Below are 24872 nucleotides of genomic sequence, written 5' to 3' on the forward strand. Positions count from 1 at the left end.
AGATACTTTGGTCAAAGCTGCAGGGAGTGGGCTCTGCAGGAATGGAGTCTAAAATGGCTCTGAGTCAGCAGCAGCAGCTGCAGAAAATGTGGCCTGGGGAGAAAATGGAAAGCAAACCATGCAGGTGTGCAGTGTTGAAAGAGTTTTGCCCTGCAAAACTCACTTAATGATTCGACCAAAGCTGCATAAACCAGACAAGATTCCAGCTCTGTCTAGACTCCAGAGAGACTTGACATGCAATAAAATGCAATAAAGTTTTTTTACTGTAAAAATAGAGATGAGCTGCTGAGTATCCACTGTGCTCAGATGTGTCCAGTCAGGAGTGCTTCTACACATCTGCAGGGGAACTTACTCTTCATTGTGGTGTAGACAGCCAGCCCTGCGGAGTCTTAAACCCAAAGCTTTGTGTGTCTGCAGTAAGAACTGAAATTTCCATAAAGCTCTGGAAGCTTTTCATAAAGTTTGGCAAGGCGTTTTAGGAGATTTGATAGCTGTAGCACTTGAAGGAACAGTAAGATGTGAAGTCAAACGTGCCAGAACGGTACTTCGTGAAGCTGGGTTCAGGGGCTGGCTGAATTTCACGTGCAAGGTGTGAGCCAGGTCCTGGTCAGGTCTGTAGTTTGTCGATGACAGGTGCACTGTGTGTGCCCATCATGGAGGGTAACGTGTGGACTCCCACATTAGTCCAGTCACTCATTAATGGAAATGATTTTGGGGTGACAACAGTAGGCTTCGCTGCTGCAGTGGGGGAATTACCCAGTTTGCTTCACTTGCTGGGATTTATAAGACTTGCCTCTAGGAATCCCCGTGACTTGTGCTCTGGTGGCTGGATTTCCTGCTCTCCATCCTGTGGCTCACATAGAACACAGCCATGCCAAGAAGCATCTTTCAGTGGGTTCGATCTGCTCCTGAGAATATCCCTGGGTGGTGAACGAGCTTGTAAGTAGGCCTCCAAGGAATATGCTGCAGCTGCGGTGAGTTATTACATCTTTGTTGATTTGTAACCTGAAATCTATATCCCACTGAGGCTTGCTGTGTAGCCATCATCTCTTTACCTTGGGATTATTGATTGTATTAAAATGTTCACTTTGTACTCTGCACAGCTAGAGAACTGATTAGACTTTTATTCGTGTTGCCACTTGGAAAGGTTATTTATGTGGGCCTACTTCCAACATCTGTGCCAATTTGGAAAGCAGAATGTTTTTATCTTTAATTATTTACTGAAAATCTTTATGCAAAATAAGTTGCGCACTGAGATAAAACAGTGATTCAAGGGGACACCTTGCCCTTTCTATATGCTTTGTTTATTTTGGTGCATTTTCTTCAAATTAAGGAAACATCAAACTAAATAGGCTTCATCTTTGGTTCGTTATGTGAAGGCTTGTGTTCCTACTAACAGATTACATGGTCTAGGTTTGTGGCAGAACATTTTTTAGCCATAATAAATGTTTTAGAGTTTCGTGCAGTCACATACATGTGTGGATATAATTTGGATATAATTTTATGTGTACAAGACACGCTTCCATGCTTATTGCTGGAAATTTTCCTTCTGTGTCTTCAAATCATGGAAACAAATTCTGTTACCACACTGATTGTTGCCCTTTTTGGGTTAGTACCAAAATCCGGGCTTTACTAAATGATACCACCAGGATTTTGGTTGGTTGTTTTGAATTGCAGTTTCAGAACCAGGAACATCCAGTTGGATCTCTTTGCAGAATGCTTTAGCATTAGTACCTGAAGTTTTTCCTCCACACCAACATGCTGCACCAACTAGGACATGCTGGGATTTCCTTTTGACGCTTCCCACAGGGACCATTCCGGCTGCTGCTTCTCACTGCCTGTTCGGATAGGCTCTGGGGGCCACCTCAGGTTAGGAAATGCTCTCTGTAAATAACGGTGTCTTAAAGTTGAGACTTTGCAGCTGTTGGAGAGGTTCCTACAGTGAGCTCTTAATCATTTTCTACTAAGCTAGAGGCCTGATGGAGAAGACGCCAGCCTGCCAGAGCTCTTCCACTGGCAAAGCAGCGGGGTGAGCATTGGGGTGGGACCGAGCCCCTGCTCGTGCAGGTGACACGGCCGCGTGCCTTTGCTGTGGCTCTGCCTGCTTGCTGCAGGGTCAGCTCATGGCACCACTGCTGCAAAGGTGGGGGAACTGCAGCAGTGTGAAATGAAACTGCTTAATTGCAACTCCACAAAGTTTTAACTTGGCTTTTAGCATTTTTTTTTCCACCGTTGCTAAAATAATTCTTGGGGAGAAATAAATAATGTTATTTGTTTTCAATTTCCCAGCTTACACTTGAAACATAAGTAAATGCACATGTATGTTTTTTCTATACAATATAACTTTGAACCAAGTATTAAAAATATTTCATTTATGCAATGACTAGGTGCATTAATTGCTGTTTTCAGAAGCTGGAATAGCTGAAATGGTTATCAGACTCAAGTCCAAATCTACAGGTAACTGTTCATTTAAAAAATGCAGTTGTGGGTTGCTTTTGGTGGCTTTTTTTTTTTTTTTCCCTCTCCAAATAAACCTACCACACCTAATTTTTCCAGGCATAAATGTCATCTCTTGTTTTACATGGGAAGACAAAATTGATTTCAAAATCCTGTTTTCAATTCTGGACACAGAACATTAGAAACGAGGAGTTTGCTCAGGCTTCTCAGGTTTGGAACCATTTAGTCTGTCTCTATCCTTATTGTAGCCAGTGATTTGCTATTGAAAATTCATTTCTTAAATGACTGAAAAAAAATGAGTACAAGATCGTTCTTTCTTTTAGCTTCATAATGGTGGAAAGGCAGGAGATAGGGGTGTGAACTGAGAGCGGATCAAAGTGCAGAGTTTCTGCTTCATTTTCATACTATGCATAACAAAATCCATAAAGTGAGTCTCGGGAGTCAGGCTCAAGGGCCTCTTGATTAAGAATTAAATTACAGGTATGATTTACTAAATTTGTGCTTGGGGAAAGGAGGTTTTTGATGATGATATGATTGGTAAACTACACATTTCCTCAGCTCCATATTAAAATTAATGGGAGTAGCATAACTGTACATGCAAAATACTTCACAGATCTCCGGAAATATTTTGTCTTGTATGCTAAGCCACGTAACTGGAATTCTGCATCTACAACTCCTTTGCTAAAGTAAACCCAAGGGGAGTGTAAAGCTGGCGCCCACTCTTCTTAGAGTGAAATTTCTTCTGTTGTCAAAGATGATGTAGTCAGAGGAGCTTTCAAATCAGCTCCGTTATGCAATTTTGTTCACGTAGTTTTCATATAGTTGTTTTAAAACATGGAAATGTGGAACTATTTGAAAGCATTTCAAGGGTTATGTATTTTTATTAGACTAATAAAAGTTTCTTTTCAATTTCTTTCAAAATTGCTTGAAATTATACTTGCTATATTTTGTTCTTTGTCGCAGAAGTGTTGGCTTAGTGAGATTCTTTGCTATGCTTTGGGTTTCAAGATGGTGTTGCATACAAGCAACGTGAGAAGACAAGGTCTGGAAGGAGAAATAATACATTCATTGCAGAATCACATGGATTCAGAGGTGAGGTTACATGTATGAGATTTCCTGTGCCACAGAGTCTTGGTCCAAGAACTTGTCTGGCATATAGCTTTGGGCCAGCATGGATAGGGCAGCATTGCTGCTTCCATGGTGCAAACTGGTGTGGGACATGACAAAACACCAGTGTCATCATGTACCATGGCAAATCAGCAGTGTTTGACCAGCACACAGTGCAAAGTCTGCACGTTTCCATTACTGTTTGCTGTCTCAAGACAGGCAAGTTGGAGCAGTGTTTTTTACAACCCCAAATGATCGGATACTTCCCTTCCACGGATGCAGAAAGGAATTCAGTGTGTGTAAATGGAAAAAGATGGGAATAGTCAGGACCAAGTTGTCCAGCACTTATCATACCATCAATTCCTCTTCCCTGGGAGGAACATTTTGCTTGCAGCCCCGGGGGTACTGTAGCTGCCAGGACTTGAGACAGCGGGTAACAGTCACACCCACTCTACACATCCGTTATATTTTGGTGGGATTAGTAATCTACCTGTTCCTCTAAAACCTTTATTTGTAGTCATTGCAACTTTTGACCAAGAGCAGCAGAGCTCTGAAGGTCCTTTTTTTCTAGCAGAGGAAGTGCTTGATTTACTGCTACCTTATGCCTGGGCTCCCTCACCTGCAGATGAAAGATTCATTAAGGAGAGAGCTCTCAGTCCGTGCAGGAGCAGAGAAACATGAAAGGCTGCTTTCTTCTAATGTGCAGCAAAGCACATAATTAAAATAAACAAAATAACATTAACCATAAGGTCTTGCTGGTGTCGTTTTCAAAGCCATGAAGGGATCTTGGAGTCTCTAAGATCTAATCTGTTTGGATTTCAGTAAGGCATTAGCTACAGGGCCACATGGGAAATTATTAGTGAAGCTGGAAGTTGGTACAAGGATCCAGCTGAAAAACAACCCCTTTTTGTGATGTTTAGGGAGCAAGTGGGCTGGGGCAGAGCAGGCTGGAATGCCCACAGAAATGAAGGGTGACCAGCTTTAATGACAACAGGAGTCGGTCTGAAGTCACTTGTGTTACTGACAATATCACGTGGGGACCTCCATCAAACTGGGCAAAGGACGAGACTGTCATAGTGGAAGTGGAGGGTAGTCCCAGGGACTGAAATCAGAGATTGTGAAACATATTAGTGTAAAATTCAAGTGAGTAATTAGAGGTTAGTAATAAAAAATTCACTTTTAAGGTGGAGCTTTGTAATTTGGGACTAACTGTTGAGGAAACGCAGAACAACAGTGCATACATCCAGCAAGTCGCTGGTAGCACAACCACGGTGTTTATACTGCTGCTGTGTCAGGCACAGGCGAGCCTGTGTCTGGAATATGGGGATAAATCTGGTCCCCTGTGTTTAGGAGGAATGAAATAATGCAGGAACAGCTGCAGAGGATGCTACCAGGGGGATCAGGGAGCTCAACTTGTGAGATGAAGCTGGGAGACTGGGCTTCTTCCACCTGGCAGAATGAGGCCTGTGGAGCAGGATATGGTCCGTGTCTGCAAATGTGTCAGCAGGAAAGGCTACAGAATGGGGGAAATCTCCTAAAGAACATACACAACAATGGTGCAAGATTAAAGGCACATAAATTGGTAAAAATAGATGTAGACTTGTTCTAGGAGGTTTTTAGCACTTAGGGAGGTTCAGAGTAGAATTGTTGGAGCAGTTTGCTGGTAGGTGTGCCACTGGCATGTAGGTACATGCATTTAGCATCACGGGTGTTGTGTAGGAAGCTGTAAGGCACAGTTGCCTGCCTGAACGGTTGTCAGACCTTTGTGGCCCAGGAGAAGACTTCTTCTTTCTGTGCTCTGAAATTGATACCTGTCTGGCTTCGCAGAGACTTCCAGGAATCAGTGCATCTATGTGTGCAATGGAGGGGTGATTTTTTTCAGGTGTAAATATTTAAATTCCAGGGCTCGAAGTTAGGTACAAGTATGTTGCTACAGGTACCTGTAATATTTCACTTTTAAGCCACTGCTGTAATGAAATTTCTTCTCAATTCTGCTCCACAGCATTTGGTGTATACTGAGACACAACAGCTAAGGGAACAAGTAAGTAAAAGCACTAATTAAGACTCAGAGTGCTTTCAATAAACTTGTGTTGCAATGAACAAATTAACTGACAAGGGAAAAAGACAATTTTGCCCTCAAGGGAATGTGCTGACATAAAGATAACTCTAAGTAGTTCGGAAGTCTTTTGATTTGAAGGAAGCTATGAAATTGGAGTCTGGTTCAGTAGTGTTAGCTACTTAGGATTCCGAAGGAATAGCACAAAAATGCCATCACATTAGAAGACAAAAAAAATTCCAACTACAAAAAATGCATGTAGGAAAACCAGCAAGAAGCTTAAGGAGGTAATTGTGCTTGCTGCTGCCTGGTTAGGTGCGGTGCATGAGGACAGTGGGGTTTGCAGTTGGTGTGCAGGGAGCACGCCTTTGGCACTGCACGTGTCAGAATACAGTGAGGAGAAACCTCAGTTATACTCAGTTTTACTACTTGCTTTAAAATACAAAACCTTTTTTTTATTATTATTATTTTTTATTTTTTTTTCCCTGAAGGTGCAATCCTGAAGAAAGAGTATTCTGAGTACTGAAGAAGAGTATCCCGCTATTCTCTGAAGCCACTGTCTGGTACAGGAAATGGTAAACTTCGGGACAGACCCAGTAGCTTGAGCCATGCACACAGCAATAGCAGAAGCAAAAGGTATTCAAGAATTGTTTCTTTTTTCTAGTGTTTCTGGGTTTATATTGCTTGTCTTTTTTGAATGATGCATATTGTGTTGTCGGAGAGCACATACTTCAGTTGTGATTTTTGACCAATTTAGTACAGAAACATTTGTGAGACCTTTAAAGTTCTGGTCGATTGGGGATTTTTCCCCCACTCTGGGTCACACTGGTTATAAAGATTTTGTTGTATGAGTATCTGGGTGTTAACAGTGTTGACGTGTCCTCTCCATAAACACCGCAACTATGAAATGAATTTCAAAAGTGTTAACTCTCAGGGATGAAAACGGTGGGTAGGAAGATGGGGTCAGTAGCTTTGGAAGCACGAGGTGCAGCCTTGTGCTTGTTTTGGTTGCTGGTTCATGTAACCCCTGTAATCCCTTTTTCATTTGAGAAGTCCTAGAGCGGAAGCAGGTAGGTTCAGATCTGTGGGTTCTTGGTTTTCATTTTCATTGTTTACAATTGTTTTACACTTGTTTGGCTCAGCTGCCTGGTGTTTGTGAAACACTTTCCCCATCTCCTCAGGCTAGGCCAGGTGTGAGGAGTGGTGGTGTGGGGAGCTGCCCGCTCACACAGCCGAGGTGCTGCCTCTTTGCTGGGCAGAGAGGAGCCTTCACTTGCAGCGCCTGTTCAGCTTCTGCCATGAACATAAATCCAGTCCTCACACAAGAAAAGGAGGAAGGGGGAAAAGAAAGAAGAGGAAGAAAAAAACCCAAGCAGCTCACATAGTTTCTGTACCACTTTCTGGTTTTCTTTTTTTCCCAAAGCCCGTAACTTGAGGTCATTTTGGGATTAATTGAAGCTAATATCTTTACTTCAAAGCAGCCCAAGATCAAGCCAAATGTACACACACAGCAATTAAAGATTTGGCAAGGTAATATGGATTGGCGTCTACACAGCAGCAGCTTTCTCCCTGCGCTGTTCTACTTATTCAGGCCTTTGATACGGCTTCAGAGCACAACTAGCTAAGCCTGTGCGTTAAACAAAGGAACATTTGAGCACTATATTCTGCAGAGATTGACCGCTCTGCTATAGCTAATATTTTTAACTGTCTGTAAAATTGGAAAGATTATGAATCTGTAGTCTGACTGGCTACTGGAGAATTCTGTGGATAATGATGAAAATTGCAGGGGGCAAATTGAAAGATTTCTCTTTCATATTGTGTAGTATCATTATTCCTTTAGTGCTAACAAAGATGAGGCCAATTTAGAATAAATCATCAAAGCAACATGTGTGAATTTATCTGTCCAGTGCTCATTACAGTTAATGGGAATCATGTGGCTGGAACTTTGCAAGTGCTTTGAAAATGCTCCTTTTATGGTTACATTATAGACCCCCACGTCAGCCGTTCTGCTGTTGTTTTTATATTGCTCCATTTGTTTTCTTGACATTAAAAAAGCCAAAAGAGTAAATTAATTAAAAACTGCATCACCCCCTCTGGTGTTAAATAGAGTAAAATACTCATTTTCTAAAGTAAATAAAATATACTTAAATCAACTTGTGACACGACATGAACCGCTCCCACTTTCAATCCCTGGAGTATTAGGCATGCTGCTTGTTGGGCATTAATTACGGGGAACCTAGCTGGGAAGTCAAAATGTTGATTCAGATAGGCACGTGTGAATTTTGGTCCCACCATCGTGCTAATCACTGTGTGTGGTATGTGATTAATCCTGGTTCTTAATCTCTAGGAAATATTTGGGTAAGATGCTGGGGGGAAGAGAAAAGACATAATGACAACAGGAGCTTGTAAGTAAGACAGGTAATGAGCGTGGAAGTGCACCTACACACACAAAAGAGTAAAATGTTTGAAGTTTGATCTTAATGCTCTGACAGTTGTCTGTTAAAATATATGAATAGCTATAGGCCTTATTACAGAAAGAAGTAAGTTTTTCCCCACTATAAATTTGGTAAGTAGAGAAAATGTCATGAAATCATTGGAAACATGAGAATAATGAAAGGTTTTCAGTTTGGCACAAGGTGAAATGCCTTGGGTTTCTGGTGAGGAAGATGCTGTGGTTCAGGAGTACGTTACTGAGGTGGTCGGTGGTCCCCTGCCTGGGACACGGGCTGTGTGCTGGGCAGTGCCTCCTTTACCTCCCACAGCCTCATTTGCTGGGGGCAATGAGCAAAATACCCTACAAATCCCTCTCCTTGGACACAATGCTTTTCTGAGTTCCTTTTGGTGGCACTCTGTATTGGGTGTTGTGTTTCAGCTTCCTTTGGATTGGAGACGCAAGTTCAGGGTTGTCCTCCTTCCCTTTCCTACTTCCTTCCCTCCTTCCCTCCCTTCCCTTCTTCCTTCCAAGCCAGGTTTAATCCACAAGGGTTGTGTAGGAGCCCGGGTATTATTTTTGAAAAGTTTTAATCCTGAGGTTGTTTACTGTGAACAATACTGCAAATTATAACGTTCTTTTCCTTAGCTTGTTATTGAACTTCCAAGCACAAATGGTTTGAGAAAACCACCAGATATTGTTAAGATTGGCAAACGGAGAGGTTCCTGCCCCATGGTCTCCAGAAAAAGGCAGTGCTCAGTCGTCTTTGCTGCAGGCCTGGCAAGAGACAAAGTCCAGTGTCAGCTGGTGGCCTCAGGCCATCCCAGCTCAGTTGGTGATGACTTCTGCAGGCAGGCTGTGCTATCCGTGTTACTCTCAACGACGAGGCACAATTTTTACCTTTGCTTTGTTTTCCCTCAATCTGAAGCAAGCTTGCAGGCCCTGATTTAACAGTGAGCCATGCAAGAGATCTACAGTGGGAGAATGTTTTCCCATCTGTACAAAGACCTAGAGAAGTCCTGCAGGCACTAATAAACCATGGCTGCAGAAGGATCCGTGCTAGCGAGGTCCTCCAGGGAGACAGGCAGGGAGCAGAGCTGAGTTCCCCAGCCTGACTCTTTTATTTTCCTTTTCGTTCTTCAAGTTCTTTACAAGGAACCAGCTTTTGACCAGTGAGAGAGGGGAAACATCCCCATGGTATAAGGAAGATTCTCAAGATTTTTCAACAGAAGATAAAGGAAAAAAGAGATGGTGGGAAGCTGCGTCACACTGGGGAGGCTGGTATGTAGATGTGGTTGTTTGCTGAGAGCTTGTACCTTTGAGTTGTTGATTAAATTACTGCTGCAGTAGCAGAAAGCTTTTGGGGGTTTGAGTATGGTAAGAGGGTTGTTGTTCAAAGCTGTCACCCTGGAGGGAAGGAAAACATTCAGAGGCACTGAATGCAGGCACTGTTGAGCAGGTACGCGCTGCTAGAACAATGGCTGGCACCGAGCTTTGCCGCAGGAAACCAGCTTTGGTGTCTCAGCTTTCCACTTGCAGTTGCTATTGCCAGAGGGAGGGAGATGAGAGAAATGGGCTATAACAGCAGAAAATCTGATTTATTAAAAAAAATATAATCCTGGGGAATTGCCAGTATTAAATGTACTTAGCACTTTTGCTTGGAGGTAAGAATGTGACGTGTAAGAGAGAAGTAGGGACATTCTGGGGAGAAGGCAAAATAAATACAAATGTTGCAGTTGCCAGCTTCTCTGTTTTGCATGCAATTACAAAATGTAGTAGCAGCCCATATGTATTGTAGATGATTGTGTATTATGATTAAACACTGAGGTCTCGACTGGCAAGAACAAGTTGCCTTAGCAAAATATTTTGTGCAGCCTACACAGTAGTAAGCATCTTACTGGGAGGAGAGAGAAACAAATCCCTTTGGAAAGAGCCGTTGGAGCTCTTTTCATTTGGAAAAAGTACAAGAAAATGTTGTCCAGGCTGTCAGACATGTCAAGGGTTTTGCTGCCAGTGTGCTGGTCTGATCCAAAGCCTGTGAAAAGCCTTCACAAAGCCTGATACTTGCAGTGGGTTTTAGATTGCTGTGATGAGTAATCTGATTAGAGAGGAAGCCTCTGAGTACATGGAAAAATCCTGTGGCCAAAGGAAGTGACGGGTCTGAAGGACAAGAGTGCACCTCGACAGGGATCTTGTAAAGGTCAGCAGAAGTCTTTGTGCGAAGAGCAGATCTGAATGATAATGTGCTAGTATTGATAATTTCAGGTGAAACGAGTACTAAAACATGCAGTGGGTCCATTTTTCTAACATTAATGCTGGAAGTAGTGTCTCTTTAACTTAGATTGAATTATTCTTGGACACAGCCAGGATTATAAATGGTTTTCAGGTCCCGGTCTGCAGTCTGCGTGCAGTTAATCACAAGATAAATGATGTTCATGAGCAGTATACAAAGACAATGGCTTAAGTTAACATTGCATGACTTAGCAACATCCCATCTGTAGGGGAGGACGAGTTCAAAGTAATGTTCCTGCTCCTGCCAAAGACAAGAGGCGTTTCTGCACTCTGATCAGTAGGAGTAGGCTGGGGTCCTGCTCGTGAATCACCGCAAAACCAGAAGTGATGATTCAGCTTTGGTGTGGGACCATGCCTGAGACACAGAAGGACTATGGGGTGGGGCTAACACAGCTTCAAGGGAAGAAAAAGAAGGCCAGAGAGTATTTATATGTTCCCATTTTAACCTCTACTTTGGAGGTAACTAGCAGGCTGTTTTTAAATGAAACAGATTACTAATTGCTACATTTTTCTTCTTCAGATGCAATTTCCATGCATACAGCTTAATGCAAAATACTCTTGGTGGAAATAAATGGTACACTTGAACTGTGAAGCAAACTCTGTATGGTAGAATATTAAGCATATCTTTGTTCAAAATTCATGTTGGGACTCTAATACTTTAAGTAAAATTGTGATTGTAGGTGGTGAATGTTACGTAACAGATTTGTAAAGGGCGTGTAGCCAGGACCATGTGAAAGCAAGACATCCCCACACCGCGGATCTGTGTGCCAAAGGGAGCGATGTGGAAGGAGAGTTGATGTGTGACACCTTATGCCCTGCCTGAAAAATGCAGCTGAACTGATCATTTACAAATTTCATGTGCCAGAGGTCTTCACATCTTTCTCAAAGTGAGGGAAATGGCTAAAAAAAACCTCCTTTGACCCCTTGTAGTCTTTGTGTATTGGGCTGTGCTGAGCTTTCAAGCGTGGCTTTGCTTAGCAGTTGCCAGCAGGACGTGCAGCTCGTGTGCTCGGTGAGGCTGAGCCCAGCCCGAACAGACATCGAGGAGCTGCTGGGGCCTGACAGAATCCATGTCCTCACTCCGATTCATGGCCTGTGTACATCATCGAACTCAAAAAAGTTTTAGGATCGTTCAGCTCAGCTCTAAAGGTGAGGTAAGAGCTTTATACCACCAGACACAGTGCCTTCCATTTCTTTAGATTTCTTTATTTTAGGTGCATTTTTGGGGGGAACCCCCTCTTTCATAGCACACTTTAAAAAATATCTTGGTATTGAAATTGTTTGTCATAAGAGTTGTTGGTGAAAATTATGTTGTGACTTTGTCTTCAAGCAAGCTAAACAAAAGACATCAAGGTTGAAAAGCATTGCTATGGTTACCTTATTTAAAGGCAATTGTTAATAAAGGAAGGAAAATGGGAACTGAGAAAGACAGTAATTGCAAAGGCATAGGAAAGGTTAGACTGATGTTTTTCATCAAAACTGGATGTGAACTTCATGTTATGTTTATTAAATATCCATTTTAAGGATGCCATCTTAACTCAAAAGATAGAGATAGCAGAAATCAAACTTAAAAGTTTAGGATTTTAAAAAAAGGACAGCATTCATGTTTTGAATTCCTGGACTAATGGCTCTGGATGGAGTCCAGCTAAGCTTTAGAGTGGGTGGTTTTCTCCCTTCTTTAGTATTTTGAGGAGAGATAATTGGTTTTAAAATGGTTGCAGTGTGCCTTTTAAATCACATATGTTCCGATTTTGCTTTCCTGTTCTTTATCACGGTGCATTACATATCCGCACGGGACCAGAACCTTAGAAACAAGGAATTTGAGCCCAAGCTGCTAGCGTGATTTAAAAGCCAACCTTAAATATTTTAATTGAAGTCAGCTAACATGTAGCTTCCAATCCCAGGGTTGGCTTTTCTTAAAAAAATCATAAATATGCCCGGAGTCTCTGAAATCAAAAGAACAACATGTTCTGGTAGCATGGCTCGTGGTGACAGCAACTGTCTCACTCTTTGCCTGCACAAAGACCCCTATTCAAATCTGCATAAAATATTTTCTAATTACTTCCTTTCTGGGGTAATATTTGTGAGTTCAGAGGATTAGACCAAAGCTGACTGATGGCCTCCATTTATGCAGAAAGGGCTTGTTTACTTTGAAATTATCGGTTAACTGAATATTGGCTTTCATATTAGCCTACTTTATCATTTAAAAGAGATGTTTTTAAATTAAAATAAAAAGATATTACATACCTAAAGTTAGAGAAACGTGTTCTTTAAAAATTAAGTTAAATTAGAAATGACATTTCCTCTTCTAATATTGATGTTGTAGCTGAGAGTTAAGCTATAAAAGGAGTCAATTACATTATCTGCAGCTTTGCTGCAAAATCCAAATTTAAACTGCACAGTAAAGCATCACATTAATGCTGGCAGTTTCAGACCACTCATTTCTAGAAGTAAACCAGGGCAAAACCATTAATCTAAACTCACACCTGTCTGGCAGGTTCCTGTGAGGTCAGGATTTAGATATGGACACGTCACAGTTCGGTTTGGTGGCAGGTTTCTGACACCAGCAGGCTCTGAGGGGCTGTTAGGGAAGCACTGTGTTGACTGGTACTAAAAATAAACACATCCAACCTTTGCTGCACGGTTTGTCCAGTGAATCCCAAACGCTTGCAGTAGTGCTGCTGTCTCATCTCTGTGAGCTGACCAACGCTGGGTTTCCTGGAGCCTTTAGATTTTGTCATCCCACTTTGCAAAGAGAAACCGGGGAGCGCTTTTTCTGGTTTTAGACTACTCCAGTGAATGAAGATCGATGAATGCCAAATCTTTCACTAGTATATTACAAAATATTGTATTAGAAGATCTGGATTGGATTTTAAGCTTTTGGATGTAGATCTTTGCGATTTCAAAAAGCTAGCCCTGAACTTCAGGGAGGTGGAACAGAGGAAATAGCAGGGCTGCTCCAGCTCATGTCGAATTGCCCAGGTTGGCTTTGGCAGCCCTTTGGGGGCAGAGCTGCCCCTCGAGGGCTGTAACTGTAGCAGGATACCTGACTTGAGAGCACAAATCTTCCTGATGTTGATGAGGACCTAAGTTCCCAATGAGTCTTAAGGCTTCTGAGATCCTGTGCTTTGCAGATGCCTACAGCAGAGATGCTTTTGTAGACGGGGTCTATAGAGCAGAGCATCATCTTGGTGGTTTCTGCATTTGCAAATGGTGGTGGAAGCTCTTCTGGCTGAGTACAGGGATGTACGGAGCAGGCCTGTGAGGCTGTTAGTATTAGTCCTTGTGATCCTGGGGGCCAGAAGGACCCCAAAGATCAAACCATAGATGAGCAAAATTTTTTACCTGATTTCTCCCCAGAAGTTGCTGTTAGACTTGGTTGTAAAGTTCATCAGTAATCGTAACTCTTGGACTTCACTCTGTTACTCTTTTATAGCTTCAGCTTTACCACTGGATCATTTACTGAAGATATTAAAACTAGTGTACTGAAGATTGCCCTGCTTGGAAATGGTTAAAAACTGCAGGGAAGGACGTTCTCATTTATGAGTGTGTATTACATACCTCTTGTGTACTCTGCACTTGGGCTTTGGCCATATTTTCTAAGCAGTCCCTGTGTCTCTGCTTATCTCTGCAGCAGCCAAGAGCCACCTATCTAACCTCACGCTGTGCAGACTTGGAGAAGGAATTTAGAAGGTTCCCTTCCTAAAGAATTTAAACTCTGAAAAACGGTGATGAAATAGAAAAAGTCATGCTAACCTCGAGGTCCACTAGAAGCAAAAGGCTAGATACTTGTATCCATCTTCTGTGCTGTAGTTGGGACCTGTTGATGCTTGGTTTTAGTGTGCTGCTTAACTACTGGAGTGAGGAATGCTTCAAAGGTCAGAGGAAATGGGGAGCGAGTGCTGGTTCAGTAGGGGTTGTCAGGAATATCACATTAAACTCTTAAAAAACCAAAACCAACAGCTGCTTATTGCTGTAGTGCCAACGGTATCTTTGTGAGACGGTCCTCCTTCCTCTGGCCACCTCATGATCAAAACGGGTGGGTTCTGGCAGCCCTGTTTTGCTGACCAGCACCTAACTTGGTTATCGTTGCTCCTGCCTTAAGCAAAAGTGTTCCTGAGACAGGGGAGAAGCAGGATTCGACCTGATGCGAAGGCGAGCAATAGGGCGTGCAGTGCAGCCAGGCCGTGTTGCACCATCTCCAGCGTTCAACCAGCTGCCTGAGGAGGGGTCGCTGCTCCTTGGGTAAGGCTTCCCATGCCCGTTGCTGAATGCAGTGTGCTCTCCATCTCCATCAGAGCCCTAAGGAGCTGCCCCGGCCTCTGTATCAGGAGTGTGTGGGGTGTCCGTGCCTTCCCTGCCACGTGGGGCTGTCCCACCGCTCCCCCAGCACGGAGCTCAGGCCCCCATACCCCGTGCTTTGTTTTTTCAGTACAATGTTTATTTTATGTGTTTGTCTCCAGCAGCTTGACTTCTGTTGTGTTTGTTTAATGCAGTTCTGATCCCCGTTGTAGCAGTTTGCTAAATTACATCATGAGCGAGCTGAAAGGGGATATTTAAGAACAGTGGTGCTGCGCTCTGTGCTGTTTGGAAAACCAGCTGTGTGGTGAAGAATAGAACCGCTCCTGATGGGAGTGTATTAGTTTAAATACAAACATTTAACAGGTCTGTGCTAGCTATCTGACCTGTAATCTAAACTGATGGGGTTTTGCCTTAGGGCCACCCAACCACTGTTCTTAAGTATTGTAATCGTAACGCTTCTTGGATAGCTAGCCTGCTATTTCCAGCAGCCTCTCTAGAAGCAGAGGATTTGGTTCCAATGAAACTAGTATTCACCGGAGCTGAAAGTTAATCTGATCCTATTTGTAGCTGGCATTTATATAAATCATTTGAACAACTTGGTGCAAAACCTGCTCATTATTCCATATTTATCCAGTGCCTACACAGATGCAATCCTAATCCATACCTGCAGTCTCCTGACAATGGGACACGCCAGTGTTCAGCCACACTGATGAGCCCGACGTGTTTCAGAAGTAGTGTACAAGGCAGGTCAGGTATTTAGCACGCTTACCTGGAACATCTGTGCTGGCAGAGTTGTATCAGCCAACAGAAAATAGGTGCTCACTGAGCAAAACGCAAATACCGCTTGAATTGGCACTGTTGGTAACAATAGACCAGCCAGGTAAAGCAAGTAAAGAGAAACAGCAGTTTATGATATAATGGAGATGGATAATGCAGCGTATACAAACTTAATTAGTGTTTCCAAACAAGAGGTTTAAGTGAAGCTTTTTTCTTGCATAGAAACTAAAAACACTAATGCTGCTGTATATGTTAAATCTCTCCAGATATAACGGGCGTTATATGTAAAAGCACGTTTAACCACAGAATGGTTTGCAACGGTGAGGGAATGGGATGATTTCCATTTTGAGTCAAAGCAAGAGAAAGACACAATAAAATGCATGCCCTGGTTCTGGGCTTGTTCTGCTTATGGCAGAAGATACAGGCATGGATGTTACAGGTAATTCTCTCCTGGAACCTCACTCCATGAGCACTAAAAACCATTCTGATTTCAGGGGCACCAAGGCTGACACGAGGCGTTGGCAGATTTGTGGTGACGCTGCCTGGGCCCTGCTGGATGCAGTTTTAGGTGAAATCACAGCCAGTTCCCAAACCGCCTGGTAGAACCCCCTCCAGCAAGCTCTGGTTTCCTACCCCAGTTTGGCTGCCGGGGCTGTCTGAGCAGGCAACTTCTGCCCTTGTGCCCTGTGCCCCCCATGTGCCCTGTGCCCCCCACGTGCCCTGTGCCCCCCGGTGCAGCGAGGCTCCCACCTGGAGACACCGTTCCACATCCTGGAGCGTGCTGCTGGGCTGTGCCATGCACAAGAAGGGGTCCCACTGAGTGCTTGGAGGCACTGGTTGTGTTGGACAGATACAATTAGGGAACTGATTCAATTGGGCAAGGGAAGAATATCCTGCCCAATTTGGGGCAGTGTTTTAGGGGCCAGTCATTTTGCAGTGGGCTGGCAGCGTAGCGCTGCCTGCTTGGCAGGGAGGCAGGAGAGGCCGAGCGGCCAAAGATGCGCCCTCACACCCTGCTCGGGGCAGGCTCTGGCAGGCTGACCCCTCTGTCAGGGGGGCCTGGAGATCTTTCTGGGGGTTTTCTGTAGCCAGGGGTGAGGCTGATGGATCCTGGGGAGCAGTAGCATGCAGGGGTAGGACGTGGGGTGGAGGGCCATGACATCTGCACGTGGTACAGGCACATCCAGAGCTGGATGCGTGCGTTTTGGAAACGTCCCCCCCTTTATTTCTAATCTCTGTTTTCTCATGTGTGAAATGGGATAGTGATATGATGCTTACCTCACTCAGAAAATGCTTTCAGTTTCATAGATGAAAAGCCTTTTATAGGACCGACGTATTACATTTTTTTCTAGGAAATCATAACCATGAAATTCCACTTCTTTCTGTTACTTCAGTCTCTTGTGCTTTGCTCAACAGGAGTTCCCTTGCTCCCCGATGTAAAATAAACATAATTTAAAGTCACTTTGTCTTTTTGGAATTTTAGTGTTAAATCTTAGCACAGCAGTGTCATTGCAGCTGTAATGTTTTAAAGATCTAAGAACAGCAAGTTTTACTTTCATGTTTAGCTCTCAAATTTTACAATATACAGACAAACAGAGATAGTAGCACGATTTTCCAAGGAGGATGAACTCATGCTTGAATTTCTTACGCAAAAAAAGATCTTAATAAATTCTGATTCTTTTCATTATTTGGAGAACCCTGCATACAGTGGATCTCCTGCTAGCAGAATTTATTTTTCTTTGTTTTTTAACCTACCTGAGGATGTTCTGTGACACAGCCGGCCGTAATGGTACCAGACGTTACAGTCTATTGTGTTAATAATCCGTGAATTAAAGCATCCCCCAGCAAGCTCTTAACGTGATGGATTGTATCAATGATGTGTGGTTAAAGGGTCCCCAAGCAGGCCTCGACACGACAGACCGGAGCAGTTCGCGGGTCTGGCGCTGTCGATGATCCGCGGCGTACGGCGGGGACCTGCGGGGAGGTGGAGCGGAGGCAGAGGGAGGCTCTGAACAGCAGCTCCAGCTCCGTCAGCTGCTCGGGCTGCCTGCTGCAGCTGGAAAGCTGGCAAGAAAAGTGTGGTGCCTGGGATGAACCTAACAGGAGGCCACGAGGAACTTCAGAGGAGGGTCAGGGTGCTCGTCAGATTGCTGGGGACGAGCCCGGGAGCCCAAAATACTGAGAGTCCTCTTGACGAAGACGAGCATAAGTCCCAGCATTAAAAATAGATGCTTTTTATCTTGCATATGATACAAAATCTCTTGTGATAGGGTATTTTTTTATTATATTTTAGCAGCTCCGAGCAGTCTTGGATTAGGCCTGTATCACAACAGTAATACACAGGAGGCTGTGTTTTGTCTTGCTATGACACCAGCTACTATTGTTTTTGATCTGCAGCCTCTGAAGAAGAATGCTGCATCTTCCACGGAAGGTGTTATGAGTGCAGATTAGTTAGACAAGTGCTGGAGTGAATGCATAAGTAGTGATTTTGCATAATGAGGTATGTGAAATCCCAGTGGAGGTTGTTAAAACAGATAGACAGCCTGTGGTAAACAACAAGGAAGGTAAGCTTTGAAAACAGATGGCTTTGAAAACCTGGCAAATGACTGCTCCGTACTTAAAAATCGGTTTAGTTAGTGGAAAATATCTTCTTTAAAAAAAAAAAAAAAAAAAAGAAAAAAGCTGAAAAAGCTTAGGCTGCATATTTTTGTAAACCTGAATGTGTTAATAAAGTTCTGTGGGCAGCCATAGATCATCTGCCTGTCCTGCTGCGTGCGTCTCTGTGCCGTAGGGGCACCGGGCCAAACGCCCCCAAGCTCTGAGCAGTGATCCCGCTGGCCTTGTCACGGGGCTCCTTCCCTCCGGCAGGTGTGTGGGGCTTCACTGCCACTTTGACTCTCTCTCAGCGTGTACTTTGCATTGGGAAATTAATCTTGAGAACAAAGGGTTAATTCATCTTGAAAAATAAGTGTGAGTGAAGTGGAACTGCAGAGGAACGCTGCTTCTCGTTGGAAGGGCCGCAGAGAAGCCCGCTGCCATCCGAGATGCTACCTAGCGAAGACAGAAGCTTGCCAGAAGATGAAATTCTGCCCTGAAGTTTTAAAACACGTCTGCTTCTGTGTCTTGCACACCCTTGACAGGGGCATCTGGGGGTGTGAGGCTGGGGGCAGCTTCCCCTGCTCTGTCGTGGGTCAGCTCCGCCCGGAGGGTGCAGCGAGAGGCACGGTCACGGCTGGTGCGGCCTCGACGGGGCTTGGGCTCTGCATTGTCCTGCAGAAAAAGCTGCAACATAAATTGGAACAGTGGGAACTTCCGATCTTGTGGCTGTTAGGGGATTTCCAGAGGGCCAGCTCAGGGCTCGCTCAGAGTGCTGGCAGGGGCCACTCAGGGGCTGTTCAAGGCCTTCCCCTCTGCCCTGAACCGGGGATGCGAGGCCGTGGTGCTGCAGGAGTGGGGGTTGTCCACGGGCTGGCCTGCAAATAGGGCAAGTGGTCTGAGGCCTTTTAGAAAAGGATCTCATGTGCAAACGGGACGCCTAGCTCCCCATCTTCTGCTGGAAAAAAAGGCAAGTTCCTGTGATGTGGGAATAAGAACTGGGTCATCCTGTGTCCTGAGAAAAGTTGGGGACATTTGGGCTTGTCAGACACTGGCCCTGGTGTGCCGGGACCGCCTTGGCTGATGGGGTGCGTGCGGTCGGGCAGTTACAGGGCCAGCAGAGAGCTGCAGCTCCGGGGGTGGCAGCTCATGCTCTTCAATCCTGGGATAACGGGGGAAGAGGGCAGCTGCTGCACTTGTTTCCCAGCTCATTAAAGCTGTGTTGAAAATGGGGCCGCACCTGGGAGATGGTTTGTGGGAGTGGGAGCCATGGGGCTTGGAAGAAGAGACGCGTCCTGTCCCCTTTGCCCTTGGGTGTGCAAGGCCAGTGCTGGGGACAGGCCCTCTGCGTACAGCGTTGGCAGAGGAGCTGGGGCAGGCGAGGGAGCAGGGGCTCTGCTTTCATTTACCTTGGGTGAGGGAACATGTGCTTAGAAAGTAAGAGAAGCAAATTTTATCCTCTTCATCTTTCTTTTCATAAATTAAATGAAGTACTTGCTGAGTAGCTCGTTTCTCGAGGTACTAAGTACAGCTGTTGGGAATTGTTGCCATTATGTTGTTTTTAATCAAAAAATGCTGATTATAAAACTGGGTCTCGATGCAAGAGAAGGTAGTGGATTATTATTTTTTTTAGTAATTTCAAAATGCTTGATACCAATATTGGCAAAAGGACAAAGTGAGTTTCTTTGTTGTTACTTAACATTGTTCTCAGCATTTAAGACAAGAAGGCTAGAAGTATTGGTTTTACTTGAAATAAAACTGAAATGATCGGCCTGGTCATTTTTTTTGCAGATGGAGATCACTGGATGAGCAGCTACTGAAAGGTGTGCCAGGACAGGAAACTGCATTTGTTTTCCGCTGAGGGAGAAGCCTTTGATGCACAGAGGTTGATCAGACTGGGGAGTTTCTGCCATTTCTGTGACGAGGTGTGTGTTTTCCCTCCTATTAGGTGTTTGCACCCAGCACTGAGATGTTTCTTGAACTCTGCCAGGCTCTGCAGGGTGCTCAGCAGCCTGTTGAAAATCTAATTTTTTCCAGAGAGACCTGGCTTTCATTAAGTGTTGAGGGTAACACTTTTAGATAACTTTTCAAAAGCACCTGAGTTACCCTGCTGAAAACTTTCAAGTTCTGATTATTTGGTTTTATACCTAAATAATAGTTGAACTGTCTTGAAAAAGCTCACCTCCAGTGTCTCAGCATGCTGTTTTCTGTGCTTCATCAAGACTGTTACAAAAGTCTGTCAATGAAGTTGTTGAATAAATGAGAAGGGACGGTGCTGCCCTGTCATTGACAGGTTAAGAAAAAGTCAGATATCCCTGCAGTACCATAGTCACCTGATTTTTATTTTGCTTTCTGGCTGCAGGGAACCACGATATTTTATCCATGATACTCCACTAGCTCTGTGCTAATGAAAATCAGGCTGGTGCTTTTCTGTTCTAGGATTAGTGTTAGAAATGTTTATTACACATGGGGGCAGTAGCACACCGTAAAGATGCTCAGTATGTTAATGCTGGCTGGGCTGATTTATGGGCATGCAATATACAGGGGGATATTTAGTATTCGTTAGCTGGCTGGATGTTTGACAGATATTGGCAAGAAGTATTAGCTTACATCCAAGTTTGTCTTAAGCAGTAAGTGATGAGCAAAGAGAAGTTTGTATTTGCTGTCTTAAAATGATTTGTGGATCTGCATCTTTCAAAGTTTTTGATTCCAGCTGTGACACGTGGCCGCTCTCATCTGTTCGAATGCCGCAGGTGCCATCAGAGCCCAAAGTGGGAAGGCTGCTCTTGAGAACAACATAAAGCTCTTCTCGTGCCTTGGAGTCTGCCCTTGTATTAGGATGTCTTATGGCCTCTAAGCTATTTTTTAAGCTCTTTTGGATATCTTTTCTACTAACTGTATCAGAGAAAATTTGCTGTACTTTTATAAAGGGGTAACCGCGTGCTTAAGTGCTTTGCTGGATGCAGGCCAGAGCCAGCATCTTGCAGAATGGAGCCCACGACAACTCATTTCATCCCAAAATCTCAGTTTTCTTCACAAACCTGGTAAACAAAGTCTCCTGATAGCCCGTGAGTGCTGCAGCAGCAGCAGTGTCCCAGCTTTCCAGATGGCAAAGAGAGTGGTTAAATGACTTGCTCAGGGGAGTTGGGAGATGAGTGAGGCTGGGCAGATGTAGGAGGCGGACCCTGGGGATGATTTTGTTGGCTGGGTTTATTACATGTTTGTTATATTTATGCTGCTGCCTGGGTGGTGTGATTGGGACGTAATTGCCTGAGTCCGTCTGTTCTGAGAGGTGTTTGCTAAGAGTGCGTCAGGAGCTCTCAGGCTGAAGGTGAGGGAGCTCTGCTTGCTCCTTGAGGGGGAGCACCTGAACCACTGTGCCTTGCTCCTGGGGGCAGCGGTGGGACTGATGGAGTCACACGTTGCAGAAAGGTTGTGCCGACCTTTGGTGCCCCCAGTCACCCTTGACTCTCAGCGTGAAAGTAAATAATGGGAAAAAGAGCAAAAGCAAGAAAATGAACAAGCAAAAGCCCAGTAACACCTTTTTTAAACCTGCATTTACAATTTATGTTAGTGTCAGTAACTCCAGCCAGGAACTCACCTGAAGCAATTACCCAGGGGCTTCCCAACAGTATTTCATCGTAACGCAGGGAGTTACACGAGGTATTATTTTAAGGTAATGCATTCTGTGTATTAATCATTGGTTGTTATTGACTTGGTGACACATTGCTGTTGGTGAAATGAACTGTGATATAATTAGGAGCAAATAATACCCAGGCATGCTGTGCTAATTATTTTTATGTGAACCCAATTCATCGCTAATGTAAATAGCAATATTAATCACAGCAAGTATCAATATTTATGCAGCATGCTTCCATTTAAGTTCAGCTGTAGATGACAATTCTTGTATGTACACCAAAGAAAGAGAAATAAGTGGGGTTAGATAGTCCTGGTAATCACAGCAGAGGAGGGAGCGTTCTGACCATTATCTGACACGAAGCAAGTTGGTGTGTGGTTGTAACAAAGAACTGCAAGTTCTCTCCGGGCTATTTCCCTTCCGTAGCCCCATGTCTTTAATATAACAAACTGAACTAATGCACTTAGAAGACATTTGCATTTCTGTCTGATCCTTTCTTCTTTCTGCCATTTGTACCCACATAGGCTGTGGGCACCTCTTGGCTGGCAGCTCCTGTACCGGTTGCTGCTGGGCACAGCGGGTGTCTGGAGAGGGCCTGGTGTAGCAACGAGGAGCACGTCCTGCTGCATGTCCATGGAAATCTCTCTGAAGTTGAACCTAATTTGGGTGAGTCGGGATCATCTTTCTGTCTCAGCTTCATTTACGAAACAGCTGGGCTGCAGGGAGGTAAATGTGGCAAATGGAAACCTCAACTGCCCCAGCTGGATTTCCATTCTGTAAAATGGAGCCAGGAGAACCTCTGTCTGGCTGCCAGTGTGTGAGCCTGTGGATCCAGGTGCTTTCCTTGTTCCATGGCCTCCTGCCGGGGTGCCACCTTTCCTACTACTTCTGGATTTTCCCACAATCTTGCTTTTAATGAGCGTGGTGGATCGTTTGTGGTTCAGGCTCAATATGCACCTGCTCTGAGAAAAGCAGCGTAGGGTGCAGCTGAGCTGTGAGCACACGGCTTGCTGCACAGACCATGGCAGTATTGGCACGCGGCAGAGTCCTGGGGCTGGGAAAAGCGAGGCTGAAGATTGGCGTGTGATCCTGACCCTGGGCAGGGATGTACAGTGCGTGCTGCAGAGGTGCACTCAATAAATTAGACGATGATGTATGGCATAGTACATCACGTTCTTGAAGGCAAGGCATATATACTCACCAGATAATGTGGAGCATGTGAAGTATTGAATATATCAAAGAGAGATTAATCTTTGTCTGGAGTAACCACGCACATTTTCTGTCTAGCTGAGCCAATGCTGTGTAATTTAAAATGGGGGAGTGTGTGCTTCTGCGTTTGGACATAGGAGGAATATGTTTGTGTGTGTGTTTCATGTTAGAGGGTGTCAGGGTACACATCTGTTAGTTTTCATGTGAAAAGGTTTCTCTCTGTTATTTTGCAGAAGATGTTCCCTGAGCATCCAGAAGTCTTCTAATAAATGAGGACCTGTCCCTTGTGTCAAATGCTGCATAAACTTGGAAAGAACAGCGTGTCCTGCCCCACCACGACTTGCAGACAACTGAATTTTGTTCTTTCAAATCTAACTAAAGGAAGCAGTGGCTGCGGTGCTATTTGTATGCTCCTCAACATTAGCTGAACAGTCAAAGAAACCGACAGAATAACCGTTGTGTGGGGCAATTGGGTAAGTATCTGCTAAAAAACGGATACTGTTCTGCAAAGGTGTGTGTGACTGAAAGGTTAGTTAAAAATTTCCAAAGTGTGTTTTTTTGGTGTTTAAGTACTGGTATTTGGTGTAGTTAAAATTGTAACTCTCTTCATCTCAGCAACTTGTGTCTGTTATATTAATGTGAAAATGTAAAACCGTAGTGTGATGTATAAAATGATGATTAATTTACAGCATTTATCTTGGCTTACTAATCATTCTGTTTTTAGCTGATAATTTTATTTGTAATCTCCACAGTTAAATTGCCATAAAATATCATACTTACAAAGACATTCATGAGCAGTTGAAAGGATATGACACATAGTAATTTAGCAATTAATGCACACATAAAATAAAGCAAATTCAAGAGGAAGCTCCTCATACATGTATGTTGTAGGGAAAACAAAGTGGGGGCAGGGGGAAAACTGCAAGCCAGAGGATAGGCATGTGAGCATTGCAGCTGTGTCACCAAATGACAGGTTGAAGATCCGGGAACTTCCATCCCACCTTCTCTGAACAAGGAGTAACAAAGGGCAGAGAAATGGAACGAAGTAATGTAGTGCTGAGCATGAGTGGCACCAGCTGGAAAACATCCGTAGTCTGTGCCTGACAAGGCATCTGCTTTGCTGTCTCTCGTAGTGGACAGCTAGGAAATGGCCCCCATTTAATAAGTCTTGGACTCATCACTTCCACTGCAGAGGCACTGGGGAGCCCCAGGAAAGGATCAGGACCCGTGGTACCAGGGAACACAAAGCTGTGAACGAGATGCTTTTTGCTTGCGGTGCTGGGTACTCCTTAACTATCAGATGTCCAAGGATACGTAAAACCTCCAAAAAACAATCACTGCAATGCAGTTTTCCTCAAACCTTTCCTCAAACCACATGCGATCTGCTGCCTTCTCTGAGCCCATGTGTGTAACCACTGTGTCTGCAGGCTTATGCTGCGAGGGACCTGGATGAGGCCCCTAGCCGGGCTGCGCTGCGTACCCAGGGCTCAGCACTGGTTGCTCTTTCCATGCCAGGTGTGTAGTAGCAGGGGGCTCTGGGTTGCTGGGGCTCCTCCAGCGTGCTTTTTGCACCGTGTGTTTTCAGGCTGGGCTGGACATGTGTCCGTGTAAGCAGCTGTTTGAAGCGTGGGAATACCAGTGCTGGCAGCCAGTTCCTCTTCACCCGCGTGTCTCCTTGGATAACATCCTCACATCACATCACAGCGGCGTTACAGGAAGGATGCAGGATATCACGTCTGCAAGCGATACTGAATGAATGTTTTTTCTTTTCTTCAGGACAGTTGACCAGAAGCTTAAAAGTGGGGACAGGGGTGAGTGAAATGATCACAATAATCACACAGATTTTGATGCATTTAACATGCAGTTAAGTTAGTGGTAGAGTTGGTTTATCTGTTTAAACCTGGCTACTTTATCTCCTGCAAATGATGGCCATTACGAGCTGCATTAATGCGATTATGCTTTTCAGATAATTGTAATTGCATGAAGGCAAAATTTTGAGTTAGGTTTTC

The 24872-nt window shown here is 44.3% G+C and overlaps 1 long non-coding RNA gene across 4 annotated transcripts in view; it reads left to right on the forward strand.

Moving 5' to 3' along the window:
• The first annotated feature begins 1377 nt into the window (after positions 1-1377).
• LOC106016501 (uncharacterized) overlaps positions 1378-24872 on the forward strand; it is a 331834-nt gene continuing 308339 nt past the window's right edge. For all 4 annotated transcript variants that reach the window (XR_011804222.1, XR_011804223.1, XR_011804224.1 and 1 more), the window contains exons 1-9: positions 1378-2457; positions 2557-2667; positions 3421-3549; positions 6112-6256; positions 9196-9332; positions 19809-19942; positions 22179-22320; positions 23097-23336; positions 24449-24674. This is a non-coding gene — a long non-coding RNA (uncharacterized lncRNA). The remainder of the gene's footprint in view (positions 2458-2556; positions 2668-3420; positions 3550-6111; positions 6257-9195; positions 9333-19808; positions 19943-22178; positions 22321-23096; positions 23337-24448; positions 24675-24872) is intronic.

The sequence above is a fragment of the Anas platyrhynchos genome, chromosome 20 (genome assembly GCF_047663525.1).
Source record: "Anas platyrhynchos isolate ZD024472 breed Pekin duck chromosome 20, IASCAAS_PekinDuck_T2T, whole genome shotgun sequence".
NCBI lineage: Eukaryota > Metazoa > Chordata > Aves > Anseriformes > Anatidae > Anas > Anas platyrhynchos.